General features: G+C 41.4%; 1 protein-coding gene across 1 annotated transcript in view; it reads right to left on the bottom strand.

The window, feature by feature from the left end:
* The window catches only part of CCZ1 (CCZ1 homolog, vacuolar protein trafficking and biogenesis associated), a 1119178-nt gene extending 1104056 nt beyond the window's left edge, over window positions 1-15122 (bottom strand). Inside the window, exon 1 of the mRNA XM_044089701.1 lies at window positions 14927-15122. The gene's annotated coding sequence lies outside the window, so the exon portion shown is untranslated. The remainder of the gene's footprint in view (window positions 1-14926) is intronic.
* Between the last annotated feature and the right edge of the window lie 7090 nt (window positions 15123-22212).

Here is a 22212-nt window from a genome sequence, read left to right on the forward strand (position 1 = left end):
ACCAATGGTACATCTATCATTACTGGCTTAGATCAATGGTATTAGTTTGATTATGAAATGTTAAAAATTGCTTTTTTTCATGACTTCTATAAAGGCAGACAAGTGATCTTCATGTTAAGTGTCTTTGTTCTCATACCGAGGAGGATGTCATTGGGATCAATTCCCAATCATCCACTCCCACACTATTATGATCATGAAAAACACTTCACGTATATTATTCTGACCATTAGTATCACTGCGGCTGTACAATATCCATATATGTAATATCATCATTACCAGTTTGCTGTGCACTTCATAACTTACAATAGGACTGGCCATCCTTTGCCTGCCTATCACGTGATTAATGTATATGAACAGGTTTACTTTGCGTATGTACAGTATTCCCTCAGACATCAAAATGGATGTCTGACTACAGGCACATGTGTCTAAATAGCCCCAGCCATTAATCTTCTATCTGTAATTTTGCATGTCAGACTCTTTTTAGGCCTCCCCATGTCATTTCATCATTATTATCATCACATTATCATCCTCGACCAGACCCTCCTCATCCCACCTTCATTTTCTGCATGAGGATGGAGTGTCACTTCAACAGTCACCATCTCTCTTAATTCAATGCCACTCTCCTAACTTCTTTGACAGTCATGACCCACATCATCCATCCACCTCTTTGCAGGATGCTCTCATTTTCTCTTGTCTTCTTCCTGTTTGTCCCAAAATCTCCTAACTCCAGATTGACTGACCGTCTTCTGCTTTCCAGCACATGTGCCCAAACCAGTATAATTGCTTCTCTTTAATCTTCTCTGCAATTGGAATGTCTGCTCTGATGCCCTCATTTCTTCAACTGTCCCACAATAAGCATCCGACCACCCATCTCAGGCACTTTTATATCAATCACCTTTTGCTTCCTCAACTGCTCTGCCTTCACCTTACCTTTCAGCTTCTTTGGGCATTCTTGTGTCACACACTTCCCCCTGATATTGTGCCAGTTGGCTGCAGCCTCATTCTAGCTTCCGATTTCTCCCATGTGTTGCCATTATGTGTCTTATCTTACTCAGTTTCATCCTGTGTGGATTCAGTTTTGCTCTCCATTCCACTATCAGTAATTTTGTTGAGTTGTTCCCTCCAAGCTGTTTGCTGCTGTAGTCCATCACCAGTATGAACAGCAATGGGCACAAAGCTGAACCCTGATGCAAATCATCTCCCACTAGGGACCCCTTGTGTATTCAATTTATACATGTGCAAATAGGTCCAGTTACTGGGACTTTGAACCATCACAGGACTGCCCAAATTAGCTTTCTTGTTGCCTTATCATATGCTTTCTCCAGGTGCACTAATGTCTGTTTGGACTCCTTGCTCATATCTAGCTTTTACTCAGCTGTCTCATTGCAAACAACCAAATGGTTGTGCCACATACGAATCTGAATTTGAACTGCTCCTCTCCCATCTTACTTTCTAATATTCTGCGTATTCTGCGTATTCATTTATCAATCACCCACTCAAGAACTTTCATGCAGAGAGTCAGGAGTTTGATACTTGCATATACTGACCACTGTTGTGAATGTCCACTGGCACTAGAATGCTTATTCTACAGTCATGTGAGACATTGCTTTTTCTCCATACTGCTAAGGGTACCCTCCGGAGCCATTTCTTGTCTAACTCACCAAACATCTTGACCGATTCTGTTGTGACCTCATTTGAGTCTGCTGCTTTCCCTTACTTCATTTTCCCTGCTGCTGTTCTTAGTTCTCCTATAGTACCCTTCTTTTCTTCTTTCATTGTAGACTGTGTCCGAGGCAGTACAGCTTCTGTGGGGTTGTCTTCATTCAGAAGGTGCTGGAAGTACTTCTTCCATCTGCCTTTGATGTTCTGTGAAATAGTTTGCAGGTTGCTGTTGACATCCCTTATGAACAGTGTCCGATGACTATTTTCTTCAGCGTTCAGTCTTTGCCTTGCAACCAGAGTTTCTTTGTAACATCGGCTGATCACTTTCCAAAAGCTGGCAGTGTCTCTCTAATGCTCTGTTCATTGCTATTACAATTACTGCCGCCTCTTTGTTAGCCAACCAGTATTCCTTCTTAGCCTGGTCCATCTTTTCTAATCGTCCACTTTTTCCTGTACTCCTTTCTTCTGATAACTTCCTGGACTTCTGCATTCCACCACCAGCTTTCCTTAAGTATCTTACTTCCATACCTGGCTTGACTGCATACCTGCTGTATAGTATTCAAACATGCTGCTTTGAGGAGTTGCCATTCTTCTTAAACTCCACCTACTTCCTCTTCTTGAGGTGCTAGAGCTCCGATATTTCTTTGAGCTTTGTGGTTTCTCTCCAGTTAACTTCCATGTTTTCAGATGAGCCCCGGTCAAACTTATAGCCTTCTCAGACCACTGCTTGCAGATGACTGTGGCAAGCAGTGGTCTATGCTGTGGGCTGGTGGTTTCACTGGGGATGACTTTGCAATCACTGATTCTACCCAAATGCCCTTTCCTTAAAGGAGCAACTCTACCCAGGTTGCATGATGGCTACTCTTACGTGAACTTGGACTATCTCCCTTGCTGAACCACAGGTTGGCTACCATCAAGCCATTTGCCAGAGAAATGCAGGGAATGGTCTCCCCATCCATACAGACTTAGGTAGTCCTCATATCCTGTTCAATATGTACATTTAAGTCCCCATTAGTCTGCTTCCTCACTTGCACAGACCTGTTCTTATCCCATCCACCAGCCCTGTACTACTGACTAATCTTCTTAAATGTCTAGCTCTCTCTACCTTGCACTCCCCAACACCTTAGCCTGCTCTCACACTCAACTTCACTTTCTCCTTCCTAGTACAACAGCGACTGCTTTCTCAGCCATTTCCTTCTGCTCCACACATTGTTCCATCTTCTTAACACACTCAATTTCCTTACCCCTCCACGTACTATTAGAGTCAAATCCCGCAATTCCCCCTGGCTGACCAATGCAACTCAGTCTCTAATTCAAAACAGAGACTCTGCCTGGAAACTCTGGTCCAAGACAAAATCTCTATCACACTTCCAAAGATATAGGGAACTCCAAAAATCTTACTAAAAAACACATTAATACTGATAAAAGGAATTTCTACCATCAACCAGAGACTACACATTCCAGAAACCCCAAAAGGTTCTGGAACATTATCAGCCAAATACTCCACCCAGGAAATCCTTCAACACCCAACCCCTGCCCTAACAACACATCCCTTGAAACTGCATCCATCTTCAATTCTTACTTCAGACACCGTAAGCAAAATTATGCACACTTCTGATGCACCCCATCCCTCACTGCCCACAACTCCCCATCTAAATAATTCCCCCTTCTCTCTAAGGCCAGTTCCCACAAGCTAAACCTCCTCAAACTCAAACCATGCTTGCTATCAGCTGACAACCTGCCATCTCCCTTTCAAAAAATTGCTGCTACATCAGTAGCATACCCAGTTTCCATAGCATACCCAGTTTCCATCCTAATGAACTACTCTCTCCCCAAATTAAATTGTTCCTACTCTATGGAAAAAGTTCTATACGATATCCATACACAAAGGCCACAATTCCACAGAACTCTCAAACTTTCAACCAACTGCCATACTTTCTCCCCTCTCCAAAATGCTCACATTTTCTGTAACATGTATTCTTCTATAATTGTACGTCAGAGCTTTTCTCCCCAAATCATGGCCCACCTCATTCAAGGTAACCTGATCACTTCTACCTAACATGGCTTCCACCCACACCACAGCACTTCCACTGCTCTCGTCTCCTTTACCAATACTATTTCCCTAGCCAGAGATAAACTCGTGTCCTGCCTATTCTTAGATCTGTCCAAAGCATTTGACACTGTCTCCCACCATATCCTCCTCCAAAAAACTCTCCCAACTCAACCTTTCCACAGCAATTATATCCTGGTTTAACAGCTACCTTTCTGATCGGCAGCAATCTGTCAAATGGCTCTCTGCTCTCTCCCCCTTTCTCCCCATCAGAACTGGAGTACAACAAAGCTGCATTCTTGGACCCCTCCTCTTTTTAACATCTTCACCAATGAACTCCACAAATCCTGTCCCCGGTCATCCCTCATACAGTATGCTGATGACTCTACTATTACATTCATAGCTGACTACCCAACCCAACCGAACTGTGAACTCTCACACAAACATCATTCAACCTCACAGAAACCTGGTTAACAAAAAACAACTAATACTTAACCCCCCCCCCCCAAAAAAAAAAAAAAAAACTCCTACTCTTCCTCCCAAAACCTCTCTACCACCTTAAATCCTCATCTCTTCACTTACTACCACCATAACCTCTCCCAAAACCCATACAAAGCTCCTTGGAGTAATCTTAGATGACCAACTGAAATTTGACGTACACATTATTAATAAAACCCACTAAAACCTCAGCCTCCTTTACAGAAACAAAAGTACCTCACCTCTGACTCTAGAATAACACTAGCCAATGCTTACCTCCTTCCCAACCTCTTCTACACCTCACAAATCTTTACTAACCTTCAGTCTTTGTCTACTCTTCAAACTCAAATCTACCTATAACAAAGTGGTCATATTTGCTGCAAATTTGCCATCCAGAACACACCACTGTCAGGCCCTTAGGTCACTCAACTGGCTTGAGTTTCCAAACCACCTTAAATTTACCCAACTAATTATCATCCACTCCATCATCAATAAACCTTCATCCTGTCCAAGCATTTCCTCTCTAGTCTCACTTTATACCCCTTCCCAACCACTTAGGAGCTCTGATCTATGTCTGTTGCAAATTCACAAACCAAAAAAATCTGCAGGACAGAATCTATACAGTTACTCACTCACCATCCTATGGAAAAAACTTACCTTGACCCTAAAAAGTATACCCCAGTCCTACAAATTTAAGAAATCACTCAAACAATACCTACACCACATCTGGACATGTCCCTGTAACTTACCTCCCTGAATCCAGTCCTAATCTTGTCTTTTACCACTCTCCCTTATTTCCTCTTCTTCCTAAAACACATATCCTTCCTTTTACTCTATACTATCTTTCTCCAACCTACCTACTTTTCTACTGTGACAATTTCCTGACCCTTTACAGGCTATATTACTTATCAATTCTGGACTTTTGCTGTACTACCTATGAACCTAAATTCACTTATAAATTCTAGACTTCAGCTGTACTGTCTCGGGACCTACTCCTAACTCCACCTTCTGTAGATTACTTCTACTAACTGGTTGATCTGTCCACTGTCTACTATCCTCAGATTTGTCTCACTTCTATAAATATCTGTTTTAACTATAATTGTATACAAGTCCCTCTTGCCTTCATTACTGTAAATACATTTGTAGACAATCTCGTTGTAATTCACATTTTCTGTAACATGTATTCTTCTATAATTGTACGTCAGAGCTTTTCTCCCCAGGCCTCAGCTGAAAAAGGGCTTTGACCCAGTCGGACTATCTCGGTCAACAAATACCAAATAAATAATCAACACCTACTCATATTGTCCTGCTTTATCTACACTTGAGTCTGATTTCCCTAAGTTTCTCACTAATTCTGACGGCATCCCTCACTGACTTCTGAAGCAGCTCCTTCACCACAATTCCTACACCATTTCAAATCTGTACTCCAAGAAATTTGCCTTCACTGCACTGCCCTTCCATCTTATCTCCTCAATACAGATGATGTCCAGCCTCCTCCTTACAATCATGTAATCATATCAATGAACCTATTGAGTGCAGCCACCCCTAATTCACGTTTGACAGACTGACTGATTTTACGTCTAGCTTTTTCTTAACATAACTAGCCCAGGAAATCCAGGCTGGGAAACTGGGCACCGACCAGCGACTCTAGGCTGCTGGGCTTTATGACAGGCACATACTGGCCAACAGGGATGCATAACACTTTCCACCGTTAACATAGGTCCCTGGCATAGGTCAGAGGAGACAGAGTCCTCAACTCACTTACCACCGTCAAATACCCATGCCCATTTTTGGCTGTATTACTCAGCGCAACTAAATTACCCAAAGCCAAGTTTTTGCTCTAGGCGATTTGGTTGCAAGAGTAATGTTGACAAGGTACACAGTCTGTGATCTGTGTACTTCTATCTAGAGGATTCTGTGCACCACAGTTGAGGCCTAAAGCTATCAGTCTATTCAACTCCTTCCCCAAGAGGAACCGCCTACAGTCAGTGCTGCTGCCAACAAACTCAATTCTTCAGCAAGTTTAAGGTGGAAACACCTAGTATGTTTTAGGAGGTGGGAGGAACCCCACAGAGGCATAAGGAGAATGCGCAAACTCGCCTTGCACATGGAGAATATGCAAACACCCCTAGCTCCCAGCCTCAAAACTCTCCCTAATGATAGACAGGGTAGAATAACTAATAGACATGGGGAAAATGCATTCTTAGACCACCCTGGGCATGACAGCCATCCACTGTCAAATATACATTTCAGCACTAGGAGATATTCTCAAATAATTGGAAGAGATTGCCTAGAAGACTTCATTTGCAGTATGTTGTGCTTTCTTAGGCAAGCGCAACATGAAATTCAAAAACAGACCACTTCTCCCACAACTCTCAGCTAGATCAACTACTTACCAGTAAATATCAAACATAACATACAAACTTTTCTTCTCCATACTCCCTCACCTTACCTCTCCCCCTCCATCAACCTCTCTCCTCCCATCTTCAGCCCTCTCCCCTTTATTACTTTTTTCTTTCCTTCTCATCCCAACTTAAATGTACATAAATGTACATTTGGACTCTTTTGCCTGTTACTGCTGTTGCAATTACATGCATTATCTACCTGCCTATTGTAATGTCTCATTCTTAATGCGTTACGTCAAACCATTTATTGTTCTACTTTTTCTGGAAAAAAATATGCTAAAATATGCTTTCTCTCTTTGGTTTGTACTGCCCAGGCTGAACCTGAAGATAGCCCAGTTGCATAACGTGTTTTATTTCAGTTATTGGATGAAAACAAAACTGTTGAAGATACACTATATCAACATGCATTTGATACATGCCAGAACATCAACTACAACCAACAAAAATAAATGTATAAATACTACCAAAACATAAAACACATAGCTTCCTTTTGTGATGATTAAAGCATGCACACTCCAAGCATATATATTCCAGTGTAACCAAATTAAGCTAAACAAAAAAAAATGTTTTACATGGATGCGCTGCCCACACCCTTAAATTATACACAATTCCTGGGTCGTACAGCCTCAATGAAAGAGCAATTACACACAAAATACTATAACTGACCATAGCAAGTTCAGCAAGAGCATTATTACACCACAAGTGATTCTGATGGGCTGTGAAACCTCACACACCCAGCAATAAAACAGGACTTTCAACAAACTCTCCTCATTTGAAAATACCAAGTGGGAATTCTTCCCTTAGCACAATTATAATAAAAAATGCCAAGCTCAGGGTGCAGCTCCTTCACAAGTGTCAAACAAATCAATAGATAAAGTCCCTTGCCATATTCTAGAAATTTAGAGGACACCATCTATACCCCAAGAATCCCAAAACTCGTACCTAGACCTGCTGGAAGCACGCACTCACCACCCAACCAAGTACTGTATTCATGGGAGACTTCAACAACCCCTCTATAGACTGGGAAACATACACTGCCACCAACTTGCAGGAACAATGCTTCCTGGACTATATTAATACAAATATCCTTGACCAGACAGTGCACACTCCAACCAGCGGTTCAAATATAATGGGCCTGGCACTCACCAATATGAGAGAGGGCTTCACCCCACCATGTGTGTCATGTCCTAACTGGTGAAGTCCGATCACAAAGCTGTCGCCTTCAAAATAAAAATCAACTTGGAAAACCCAGCAAAACCTGTAACAGTTAGGAACTATTCTAATGCAAAGTATATTCTATTAAGCGAGAATTTGTCAAAATGTACTGCCCCCTCCGAACCGTGAGTTCACAGCAACCTATGCAGAATTGTTGACAGAAATCCTGAACACCCATGTAAATGGCTACATAGACATTACCAGAAACAAGCACAAAACAAATCACACTGGTGGAATCCTAACCTAAACAGGGTATATACCAAACGGAAAATTAACAAAACCAGAAAAAGCAACTCTCATAATGACAAAAGCTCACTAAGAAAATTAAACAAGAAACTAAGAGTACTAATTACATGCAACAAGGCCATCTCCAAGGTCAAGATAGCCTCTCGGGCTACAGACAACCACAAGGCCTTTACAGCTTTGACCAAACCTTAAAAGTAACACAGAGCAGTGTACTGAACTGGTGATAAACAGTACCACCTTCACTAAGCAGAGTGACATAGCGAAACTGCTGGCAGACAAATTCAGTTCCAACTTCAACCCCCCAACTCCCCCTTCCCTCCCTCCATGAAATCCCTATTAGCATAACCCACCCCCAACTACTAACAGGAAATAGGTCATGGCAGCATTTGCTAAAGTCAAAAACACAGCCTCAGTGGGCCTTGACAATATCCTGGGTTGCCTCCTAAACAGCTTGACACATGACTCAATGACCACTTGAGTCACTTTTCAACTGCAGCCTCAAAACAGGCCAAGTACCACATGAATGGAGGACAACAGTTATCCCTCTTCACAAAGGTGGACCATCAACCAAACCCAGAAGCTAAAGGCTCATTAGTTTGACTACTCCAACATGCAAAACCATGGAACAAATTATCCTGGAAATGATGAACAAACACATTGGCAACCTAAAGACACAGGAACCATGCTAGTCACAGGAAGGTCATGTCTACTTAACCTTGTATAATTCTTTGAGAGGGTCACCAAGCAAATGGATTAGAGGGAAAACAGTGTATACCACCTATCTAGACTTAACTAAGGCATTCAATACAATTCCCCACTCAGGTATTGTTGACAAACTCACCAAATCCCTATATAACTCGGTAGATTACCAGTTGGCTCACAGACAGGACCCGAGAGAGTCAGGACTGGTGAGACCACTTCCACCAGGAGACTGGAGTACCTCACGGCTCAGTGCTGGGCCTGCTTCTGTTTGGCATTAACTTCTTGGAGGTCAACCAAGATATGATACCACAGATGCCCCAAGACAACCAATATTAAACTAACAGGATTAAAAATTTCAAATAATCTAGACCATTACTGTATCTTCTTTATGCCGGGGAAACAGACTTTCCTACCTTACGTAAGACTTATCTATACAAGTAAGGAACGATTCTACTAAAGCAAGAGCCACCACTGTAGCTTTCAAGAATGTATCCTCAGAGTATCCATGAGGCTAAAACATGGATTTTCATCCATACCTTCCACAAACATTACAACCCAGACTAACAATTAAGAAGTTGAGCAGGGCTCCCAAATGTTATGACAAAAAACAAATGCAGTAGTCTCTTTACCAAGTCCAGGATCAGCTCATTAACCTTATACCTTAAGCTTTTCATTCTTACATTATTCAGAATGCACCACAGCAATGAATACTTTAATATTTTTTCATTCTTTTAATATAAGCCGTTCATCCAAAACCCCTTTTTCCCATTTTTGCACATGGGATCAGGGTGTCACTTCAACAGTGACAATCATCTACAAGCAAGGTTTACACCACCGAGTGGCTATCCCTATCCTGGTAGTTCTTCCACATCACACTCACATCTGTTGCCAATTTAGAATGCCCAATCCACCTACTACATGTCTTTGGAATGTGGGATGAAACCAGAACACCCTGAGGAAACCCACATAAACACAGGAAGGACATAGGAAGGACATACAGATTCCACAAAGAAGGCATCCCAGCCGAAAATCGATCCAAGGAACCTCTTGCTGGGAAATGTTATGCATTGTACTACTTTAACATAATCATCAGCATATAAACTGCAAACATAGCTAAATTTACAGAGAAGATAAAATTTCTAAACAAGAAATACACTATGTACACTCTGTGAAATAAACAATACAGTCATTATATAGGAAATTACAAATCCTAACATAATGAATGCTCTTATAAGATATAAAGTCATGTAATGAGATAGAAACACTCAGCAAAAATCATATTAAAAACACCAAATATTTAAAATCAAGAAAAAACATTATCAAAAATTATTTCTGAGAATCAAGTAGGATGAAAAGCGAGTAAAGGCTTGACAGGATTTCAATGAGTCTTACCAGTTGGCATTTTTTTTTAATTTATCTGATAATTTAAATGCTCTTAACAGTGTTTTTAAAAACTTGGAAACTATATTTTTAATGAAATTCAGTGTGTAATTCTGAAAAACAAAATTACAAAAAATTAAAATGGTTTCCTGTGTGTTAAACATATGGCTCATGCCCCAAATCAAGCATTGCCAGGTCAAATTATGATTCATTACATTAAAAGATTTGGCCATGCTGTTATAAAGAAATTTCCACAGTTCTTGAAAAGAGGGACAACTTTAGAAAATGTGGAGAATACCGATATCCAATAAATTACATGCTTTAAATGTAGCAAGAGTGTTTGAACAGTAGGAAGCCTTTTTGATGGTGTTAGTTATGCATGAAAATAAGGAAAACTGGATACAAGCAAATAGTTCGAGGAACTAGTCAACATCTATCAAAACTTAATGAAGGAGTTAAACTTAAGATTAACACCTTAACAGCACCTACTGACAGAAAACAAGCCAGATATTGTGTTAAGTAATCAAATAAAAACAAGTACCCCCCCAGCCCTTTTCATTTATTTACTTTTTTACAGTAGTTGTCTCATAATAAATAACTTTCTGCTTCAGAGATTTGTGAACCTTTCAATTTACCTAGATAATGTACTAAATACAATCTGGACTAGTTGGAAACAGAAATTAAGTGCTACATCTCTTGACCCAGGAAAACATGCACAAAAATATTTCCCGAAGCAGGCACTTTTACTGTTGATCCTATTTTTCTACCTTTGCTCCAATTCTGAAACTTGATAGCTATGTTTTTATTGTTCTTTTAGGAATAACAGTGTCCTTAATTTATGTATTATTTTGTGTATATTCCTGATGAAGCAGGAACTGCCACCCATCTTTCCCATTGGCAATGGAGCTGTGGTCCATCCTTCTGGCCACCCAATTGGAAAATCGGTATCCTACTTTAGCACGAGTATGTAAGTAGGAGCATTAGTCTCCTGAAGCTTCTTCTATCAGATATACTTTATGGTGGCAGATGAAAGCTTTTGGTAGTTCTTTCTCTGTTTGGAATGCTCATGTTCTGACCCACCTTCCCCAACCCCTAAAGACAGCAATCATGATCTTGATTAAATAAGAACTTTTTTTTCCTAAAGAAAACCATCGTTTTCTTGATTAGATAAGAACTGAACCATGTCCTTCCAGTTAGGGGGATGAAAACTTGGACATATTTGCTGGAACAGTTCAGCTCCAAAAACAGCATGTTACTCCCTTTACAGCAGTTTCCACTTGAGGTCTTAGGGGTGGGGTGGGGGGTACAGGTTAAGTGCAGTGCCTGGAAAGGGACAGACACAGAAAACTGGAAAACAAATACCCACCTGCAGCTAAAAATCCCATTATTCCTACAGTACAACAGCAAGGGTCATGTATTTGAACGTCCATGGTTATGACGACCACTAAACTGCACGTTAGCTACTTTCTTGTACCAAAAACATGCCGCTGATACAAACAATAATCAAGCAAAGGCAAGAGTGGTAGAGCACAATATAGCAGTAACGTATTCATCATTACACATACACCCACACAATTCTTAGGTTCATAGGTGTGTACTAGGCTAATGGACCTGGAGCTGTTACAAGCCTAGCCCATAGGAATACCCTGGCATTGTGCCACCCAACCTTAGTTCCTAGTGCTTCTGTCACGTAGAGCCACTGGAGTGATCCCCGGGGTGAATTTTCTATTTCCCATCCACCCAAGATTTCTCTTGAAGACAGCCGGTGAGGTGCTCTGCTTGACATGTACGGGAGGCCTTATCCCATAGCATGGGCAGTCTCTGGGTTATGAACCTGTCACTCCAGCATGTTCTGTTGATTGTGGTAATGAGGTTGTGGTCTCTGGAGAGTGTGGTGCGGAGGGATTGGGATTTCTTTAGATGTAGCATTTCAAACAGAGCTGGGTCAGACATGGCTTTGTAAGTCAAGCAGAGATCACCTCTAAGTAGGCGATATGAGACAGAGAACAGTTGGAGTTTTTTTGAGTCTGTCCATATAGGACAGGAGTTTAAGGCCTAGGATACTCTTTGTGAGGTACTTTTGCAACCTCTCCAGTTGTTGCAGATGTCTAGTAAGGTACATGCCAAATGGGGTGTTGTACTCGATGATTAGCCTAATGAGGGAAGAGAAGAGGGAGACAATGACCTCTTTCTCCCTGGATAAAAAAACCTTAGTAATGAGATGTGCCACATAGAAGGACTTTCTGACCACAGTGGCAATGTGGTGGTTAAAAGAGAGGTTGCTGTCAACCTGTGTTCCCAAATAACGCTTTCTGTGTTCCTTGGACTACCATCAATGTGGTAATTCAAGGGAACCGGGTTTTTCCCAAAGGGGATGAAGACATTTTTTTAGCATTGAGCTTAAGGCCATGGTTTTGACACCAGTCATTGGTCTCATTGAGGCCTTTCTGTAGGATGTCAGCATCACTTGGGGAGTTAATAATAGCTCCCAACTTGCAATCATCTGCAAACTTTGTCAGCCAGAGTCCCTTCGTGCTGGCCTGGACTTCAGAGAAGTAGATACCAAACAGGACAGGACCCAGGACCGAACCCTGTGTGACTCCATTCGTGACTGGTTGGCAGTCTGACTTGAGAGTCAGCTACTTTCACACTGTGGGTTCTATCTGTGAACCAGTTTGCAACCCACCTAGTGATATAGAGGTTGATGCCTAACTTAGTAAGTTTTTCTATGATTCCTGAGTGGGGAATGGTATCAGAGGCCTTGGTCAGATTAAGGTAGGCTATATGAACCACCTTACCTTCATCCACAGCTCTGGTGACTGACTCAAAGAAGTCAATTAAGTTGAGCTTCAAAAAACCAAACTGTGTAGGAACCAGAGTTTGGAGATTCCCTATATCCTTGTTTATTAGGTCCATGATAATGCGTTCCACAGCTTTGCATATCAAACTCATCAGGCTAATGGGGTGATAGTTCCCAGGGTCTGTAGTCGCTCCTCCTTTTGTGGAGTGGGATGACTGTAGCAGTGCACCATTCGGTAGGGACAAAGCCTGAGGAGAGGCTGTGATTGAACAGGGCACACAGGTGAGGTGCCAGTTCACTCTGCAGTTGAAACAGAACACAGCCAGGGATAATGTCAAGTCCCATAGAAGCTGTATTCTTGGCCTTGGACAGTGTTGTTTTAACCTGTGCAGCAGTAATACTGGGTGCCTGGCAATCTACTGGTACTGTGATTGGTCCTTGGGGGGGGGGGGTAAAGTTAGCACTAAATCTGTTTGCCAGTATATTTGCAATATCTATTGGCACGGTATAGGAGATACCATTGTGCAGTAGCTCACAGCAAATCTAGGTATTGCCAAGGAGATTCTTTACATACTCTGGAACAGACTACCTATCTATGTCAAACAGAGCTCCTCATTAGCTTCTTCTTCTTTCAGCTTTTCCCGGTTAGGGGTCACCGCAGCGAATCACCTGTCCGCTCATGACTGTCAGTGAAATTTTACAGTGTCGAGGTGCCAGCCCGGCGCCGTCCTTCCACAGAAGGCACACGCACTCACACCTAGGGCCAATTTAGAGTGTCCAATCCACCTACTGCATGTCTTTGGGATGTGGGAGGAAACCGGAGCATCCAGAGGAAACCCATGCAATCACAGGGAGGACATGCAGACTCCGCACAGAAGGTACCCCAGCTGAGGATCGAACCAGAGAACCTCTTGCTGTGAGGCGACAATGCTAACCACTGCACCACTGTGACCACTCCAGAGCTCATCGTTAGTACTCTTCAAGAAAAATCTTGATGATTAGATGGGAGATAGGAAATTCACCCCAGGGATCATTTATGTGGCTCTGCTCAACAGCAGCACAGGAAAATAATTTTCTTGGGTGGCGAAAGCCAGGGTACCTTTTTGGCTAGGCTTATATAGGCCCTACGGCCAATAGCCTAGTACCCTCCTATGAATATAACTATAGGAGGCCTTGTGGTTTCTGTTTTCATAGCTAGTTTTAGAGGACTTGATGAGGGATCTCAACCTTTTGCTGAAGCTGATAAGGGAGTTCACCTTATTCCGCATCAGTTTCCACCTCTAGAGGGTAAATGTGATGAGGTGACTGAGCACAGGTGTTTATCACCTTAGTGACTGATGCATTAATCTCACAAAGTGTCTTCGCCTAGTATCTGGTACCTATCCTTTTAACACTAAACTTCAGAGTAAAAAAATAAATTACATATGGCATCTCATGTAACACGCAATACCCCCCCCCCCCCAAAAAAAAAAAAAAAGTATTCAGACTGATCACGTATAAAAATAAATGGCACGTGGGAAAATGCAACAAGCAGTCAATATGGAATAAAGCAATAATATTATAGAATGAACTAAAGCAAAAATAACATACACACGGTAAACCTTACGTTTTCAAAAGCACCACTAAACAGGGAGTGCCTGTGACAGTTTTAACGTGTGCTCCTAAACGGTTCCCCAGGACACCGCCAGCGCCTTTTCTAGGTACTGGACAGAAAATAGGGGGGCTACAGCCCCGAATATGGGTGAAAAAGAAAGTAGAGAGCATGAGACACCCCTTCCTTCTTCACTGACAGACACAAAAAATAAGCTTAGATACGCTGAAAACACAGAGTCAAAAATACTTTGTAAAGTCAAACTGAGCAGAGCCAAACACTCTGGTTCGAATCTGGAAGGAGCATCAATCCTTGCACAATAAAACGCCAATTTCGGGAAGTACCAACTTAAGTATCTAAATCCATGAAATAACACAATACTGTCCGTTTAATCTTACCGTGTCTCCTATTCTCCACAAAATATAACTTGTAGCTCATTAATGAACCTAACAAATCCGTAAAATATTTCTTCCTGTTTTTGACACATCTATAACGTAGTGTCAAACTGAAATAATTCCGACTTGCCGCGATGCCGCGGAGTTAGGTTCCGAATAGAACAAAGCAGGGACGAATAGTGGGCTGTGATGGGAACAGAGATGTTGGGATATTGTCAACAATTTATGATAACCAGAAATGTATAATGCGAGATAAATTAACAGAAACGAAAAACGACGTTGCACGATGACAGTTGACTACTACCGTACTTCGCTGCTTACTTTAGTATTATATATTTGGCATGCTGTGCCTGGCTGCTGTTGTGTTTAAACCTCTCAAACAAGAGGTAACTAGTGGAGGTTGTATAGGAGCTGTCGTTACTGGCTCTGCAGTTTCTGTAATCCTGGGTTAAGTAAAATAAATAATAGGGTATGAGAACAGCAGTAGTGTTATTGACAGTTGTGCATCTTTCGAGGCCAGTGAGACGCTAGACTTTGAAATTAATTTCATGTCCTATTTATTCTCAACACTCTTTCTTGGTAATTACAGTTTCTTCACACAAATCAGATCGCATCTCACCTTTCAGCATATTTCTACCTATTTCCTATTGCAGTCTAACGGACTATATTTAAACTATTATTTTTAAGTTACAGTTATGTTTCAGTATCTAAATAAGGACATAGGCAATCTCCAAGCACTTGACCCCACCCAGTTTGGATTTGTCAAGGGCAGATCTGGCCTGTTGAACGAGGGTGACTTCTCTGAGACTGTCACCAAGGCCATGGATGTGGAAAAGTCAGTCCATACAGCTTACCTTGACTTGACCAATGAGTTTGACACAATCCCCCACTCTGGCATAATCGAAAAGCTAACATAACTTGGTGTAAAACCCTATCTCATCAGGTGGGTGGCCAACTGGTTCACCAATAGGACCCTCAAAGTCAAAATAGGCACCTCCACCTCCGATAGCAGACCTGTCACTATCGGAGTTCCCCAGGGATCTGTCATGGAACCCCTACTGTTTGGCATCTGTTTCTCAGAGGTCCAGGCAAAGACAAAAGGCCTGTGGCTGACCAAGTTTGTGGATGACTGTAAGTTGGGTGCTGTCATTGACTTCCCAAGTGGTGTTAGCATACTGCAAGAGAGTCTTATAGCAAATAATGACTGGTGCCAAAGTCATGGCCTCAAGCTAAATGCAAAAAAATGTATCATCATACCATTCAGCAAAAACACAACACTTACTGATTACCACATCAATGGGAACCTCCTAAGCACACAACCTGTGGTGATAGACCTGGCAATCAGGTTAATAACAACCTCACATTCGACCATCATGTAGCAGCAGTGGGCAGAAAAGCATTTTACTTGGTTCATCTCATAAGTAAAGGGATTTCATCCAGAAAAGACGTTATTACCTCTCTCTACTCCTCCCTCATTAGACCAATATGTACCTCTCCAAACATGTGCACCAACTGGAAACGCCACTGAAATACGTCATAAAGAGAATCCATGGTCTCCAACACCTGTCCTATGCGGACAGCCTCAAATCACTATTACTCTACTCAGTATTGTACAGATTGCTCAGGGGTGATCTCTGTCTTGCCTACAAGGCAATCTCGGACCCTGCCCTACTAGAGATGCTCCATATTCATACGTCTAACTCCTCATGCACTACCCGCTCAAAAGGCCTGAATCTAATATGCGACATCAAGTCTATGACAACGGATCGAATACACTAAATATCAAACAGCTGGTAAACCGAAAACGCTGGTGATAGAAACTCGTTTTATGGGATCACGGTACAGTGAAAATCGAGAAAGATGCCCTTTCCTCACTATAGTGCCATGTTGGAGTTAGTATATATATTTGGCGGGGGTAGGGGGCTCGCCCCCACACACAACGGGTTTCTGTTACCTGCGTTTTTGATTTTCCGGCCGTTTGATATTTAGTGTATTTGATCTGTTGTCATAGACCCTGTGACATCAACAAAACCTGCTAGAGAGACAGGTTTGTCTCCCAGAGGCTGCCCCATCTCTGGAATAGACTTCCCGTACATGTCAATCAGAGCACCTCACTGACCCTCTTCAAGCGTAACCTTGATGAGTGGATGGGAAACCACAAATTTGTCCCAGGGGTTCCACCTGTATTCCTCACTGACAAGGGAGACAGGTGGTGACTGAGGTTTTTTTTGGGGATAAACTCTTGGCTAGGCTTGTAAGGGCCCCAGGGCCATTAGCCTAGTGACCTCCTATGATCCTATACTTTACTGTATCTTCTTCTACTACAGATTACCAGTCAATGTAGTATATCTATGAAAATTGCTCACCCACTGATTGTTATTAATTATACCTGGTTTGCATTCTGTAAGTCACTCATTTTCCTGATAGATTTCTTCACTTTTTTTGTAAAGAATAATTCTGTTTTCCTGTACTAGACTATGCAACAATGCCATTAATAAGAATATTTACATGAATGTATTTTTATCCAATGTTATACGTTTAACACAAATGTCAAGTCATGTATATGTAAACCTTGTATTCGTTATTATAATTATTGTTACATGTTAAATGTGGAGCTTGTCTCCCTGGGCTTCCACTGAAAAAGGATTTTTGTCCATTTTGACCTTCTGAGTAATGCAATGTAAAATAAAATAAGTAAAAATAATATTAAGGAAGTGATTGCATTTATTTATTTATTTGTAGTTTGTTAACCAGGGAAAGTCCTTTGGGTCATAATGAGGACTTTTTCAATGGAGGCCCGGGGAGAAAAGCTCCAAGTACATAAAAAAATATATTGACAGTTAATACAATTATTAAAACAAGAAATTGTAGTGAAAACATTAACTGAGATTTTACACATTTTTTTACATAGAATAACACAGTTGTTACACAATTTAAACAATATTAACTAGGTATCTTGAGGAATAAAGAAACAGAAAGGGTTTTTATGGAGAGATATAAGGAGACAAAATAGTAGAAGAACAATAGAGGAAAGCTAGAACTTATGAGATGTGGAGTTTGATTGCAAGATGGATGTAGAGTAAGTTTAGGAGGGGTGAGAGCAGGAGCATTCCCGGGTGGAGGAGAAATAAGAATGGAGAAGGGATTTAAAGGCAGAAAGATTTTGGGTAGTCCAAATATGGGGAGGAAGTGAGTTTCATTTTTATGCAAGAAAGAAGGCTAATAGAGATTGGCCAGGAGTACGTAGGGGTTTATACAGTTCAAGTAGGTTCTGATTATTGGATCTGAGAGAATGTTCAGCAAGGTGCATGGTGAGGATGAAGAAAAGGGAAGGGCAGTGGGAAGGGTTGAAAATAAGTTTATGGGCAGTAGAGAGTTGAATGAAAGTGAGATGGTTGGGGGGCTCTAACCAATTCAGTGCATGTAAGGAGATGCAGTGGTGAGAGGAAGATTTGGAATTTGTAGCAAACTTGGAAATTTTATTCTAGCAGGATACCAGCTTAGCTTTGATGGTACTTTGAAGGTTGGTGAGAATAGGTGCTCCATATAAGAGAGAGGGGATGAGGTAAGTGGTAGAGAGGTTAAGCCTAGTTGAGCAGGTTAGATAGCGGTTATGGTGGTAGAGTATACCCAGTTTCTGGTGGGTTTTCTTGATGTTGGCTTGAAGGTGAATGTCATATTTTAGCTCTTCATCAATAAAGACTCCAAGAAGCTTGGTGTGGGGGACTACTTCAATAGTGGTCATGTTTTGGCTTTTTATAGAGAAAGAGTTTTTGTCTATTGCATAGTTCTTAGAAGGGGAAAAAAATCATAATTTTAGTTTTAGTTGCATTTAGGGCTAGATGGTTATTTAGCATCCAGTTCTTAGTATTAAAGGCTGCCTGTGTTATTTGCTTAGGTTTAGGGACAGAATTGGCTGAGCAGATGTAGTAGAGCCATCCACGTATTGGACAAGTTTATCATTAGGGATGCAGTGATGGAAGTCATTAATAAAGATATTGAATAGTAAAGGGCCTAGGATAGCCCCTTGGGGTACTCCTGTGAAGGTGTCAAGGAAGGAAGAGGTACAGTTGTTCCATTTAATGGCCTGTTGCCTATTTGAAAGGTAACTGGAAAACCAATTGATAGTTGAGGAGAGAGGTTAAGGTGCGAGAGCTTTGACAATAATAAGTTGTAGGAAACGGTATAGAAGGCTTTCTATAAGTCTAAGAACAGAGAGGATACAACATTACCAGAGTCTCAGGCATGGTTGATAATGTTGAGGAAAGTTAAGAGGGCTGTGGAGGTATTATGGTGGGGTCTGAAACTGTGTTGTGTAGGGGACAGGAGGTTATTGTCTAGGAGGAAGGATAGAAATTATAGGTGAATACATTTTTCAAGTATTTTAGAGATAGGGGAGAGTATGGCTATGGGAGGTTGGGGATGTCGTTGTTGTTGCCTCCCTTGTGTAGGGGGATTATGAATGCCTTTTTCCAAAGGAAGGGTACATAAGAATCTTGGATAGAGTGGTTGATGAGAATGCAGATGGGGAGGGCCATGCTGTCAGCAGCTAACATTAGAAAATTTGATGGTAGGTTGTTGAGGCCATTAGAGCAAGGTTTTAATTTACTGAGAAGTTTTTTAACAGTGTTGACAGGGATAGATTTGAAGGAGAAGGGAGGGGGAAGGTAGAAATAGTGGCACAGGGAGAGGGGTTGGTGAAGAGGGGAGTAGAAGAGGGAGGGGGAGGGTGGAATTGGTGGCAGAGGTAGAGGGGTTGGTGGAGAGAGGGGCAGAAGAGGTTAGTGAATTCACAGGGAAAGATGTGGTGAGTTTGGCTATAGAGTAAATGAAGAAGGAATTAAAGTTGGTGGCTATGGTATGGTCAGGAGTAATAGGGTCAGGACAGGGGGTTTCTTTTCTGCCAGATTTAAAGAGGGTGGTGATATTACTCCAGAATTTCTTGGGGTTAGATTTATAATTGTTTTGGAGCTTTGAATAATAGGATCTACAATCAGAGCCAATACATTGTTTTACCATGTTGCGCGTTGTTTATATTGATTAAAAGAATGTGGCGTTTTAAGTTTTTGGTGGAGCTTCCAGAGTTTATCCTAGGAATGCATAACAGTAATGGTATCTTTGGAGAGCTATGGAGCAATTTTGGATTTCATTCTTTTAGTTGTAGGAGGGGCAAAACTGTTTACTATGTTCGTGAATACAGAATTAAAGTAATCAACAGTGTCATCAAGGGGAAGAGTTTTCGAAGGGCTCCAGTTTATTTGTTTTAAGCTGTCAGAGAAGGGCTGAGGGTAAAAGTTAGTGAGGGTGCGGGCTGTGATATAATTGTGCAGTAAGTGCAGGGGGGACAGGGAGCGAATTGCAAAGGCAGGAAGGTGGTCATTAAGGGAGTTGGGCAAGATACCACTTTCAAAGACATTGTTGGGGTGGGAGACTAGTATCCAGTCCAGAATAGTGCCAGAGGAGTTGTCTTTATTGGGTCGGGTAGGAGAGTTAATTAAGTGAGAGAAACCATATAGATTTAAATTATAGGAAGTAGTGGTAGAGTGTTTAGAAGACCAATTGATGTTAATATCCACTAGAATGATTGTTTCATTAGAAATTTTGGATGAGAACCAGGAATGTATATCTTCTAGAATGGGAGTATTGTTTCCTGTTGGGATATAAAGTGCAGCTATGACTATACATTTATGATTATTATGTATTAAATACCGATGTAATTTTTTCTACTGCAAAGCTTTGATGTGGCCACATGTGAAGTATTGAGTTCAGTTCTGTGTGCTTTACATGCCAAGAGGTAGGCAGCCGAAAAAATATAGAAAGCTGAGTTACCAAACTTGTGTAGAGCATGGAGGGCTTCTTCTGAGGAAACACTCAACACCTTGGCACAAGTACACAGGATGACAAAGGAGCACTGGAATAGGATGCAGCAAAGTGCAACAAGGTAGAAAATGTGAAGTGGTGTATCTCTCAACTATCTCTGATTTTGCATCATAATTTTGTTCTGACCTCCTAAAGGTGGTAGATTATAATCAACAAATAATGACATTCATTACAGTCACAAATTTATTTTACTTCAGAAAATGCATGTTAGTTCTTGTGTTCTTATTTTGTCAACTGTCTAAATAATCAGTGGTTCTCATATTTAAAACGTTCTTGTTTTCAGCTCTTCATCTCTGACAATTGTTGCTTTCCTTGATTCTGGTGCAGAGAGGTTGAGAGCAATGTGAAGTGGATGTGCCATGAAGGTAATGTGTACTTGTCAACTTCTTAGAGCAGGAATCAGGGACAAAGACCAAAAAAAAGGGGCAGATTTTAAATATTGCCTTTATATACTTGGAAAGTTGCTAGAATTAAAGGAGCTGCATTAGCATGCATTTTCTGAAGGATATAAAGTAAACAACTTAAATGTCTGTTATTATTTAGTAATGCCAGTCCTCATCAGTTTGCTTTAAAATACACATTTTATGAGGAACATTCCAAAATATGAGACAGAAATCAATGTTTTTCTGTGAAAGCTACATGGGAAGCTGTATAAAGGTTTCATAGGAGATTATTAGGCTAATGGCCCTAGGGCCTTTACAAGTCTTGCCATGTTATACCCATGTTCTGTAATTGACCTTGGTTATATGGTTGTTATTCGCAGAGCAAGTCTATAATTAGCACTGACTGCCCCTGTCCATAAGGAACATATGTGCTGCCCCAGTGTGAATTTACAGTCTCCCATCCAGTTGTCTAGGTTGCGCTTGAATAGGGTTATTTAGGAGTTCTGCTTCATGTGAACTGGGAGTTTATTCCAGAGGAACAGCAATCTCTGGAAGATATATCTGTCTCTCCAGCATGTTCTGTTAATGTCACAGGGTAGGTTGAGATCCCTGGAGCAAGTGATTTTTGTCCCATTTGATTTGTAGGTGTGCAGCATTTCCATTAGGGCAGGATCAGAGTCTGCTCTGTATGCCAGGGGCAAGTTGCCTCTCAGCAGCCTGTAGGATACGAGTTTGGTGACAGGGTTTTCAGTCTTTCAATGTAGGTTATGTTTTGGAGGCCCTGAATTTTCTTGGTAAGAAACCTCTGTGGTCTCTCCATCTGCTGCAGGTGTCTGGTGATGTACATGCAAAAGGGGGGCATTGTACTCTATTAGTGGTCTGATGAGGATCGAGTACAGAGGAGTTATAATATCCTTAGTCTTGGAAGTGATGCCCTTACTTATGAGATGCCCAATATAGAAGGCTTTTCTTACCACTGTGAACACATGGTGATTGAAGTTTAGATTGCTATCAACCTGTGTTCCC

Source organism: Protopterus annectens, chromosome 12.part0 (assembly GCF_019279795.1).
Source record: "Protopterus annectens isolate FY-2018-M chromosome 12.part0, PAN1.0, whole genome shotgun sequence".
Classification (NCBI taxonomy): Eukaryota; Metazoa; Chordata; order Ceratodontiformes; family Protopteridae; genus Protopterus; species Protopterus annectens.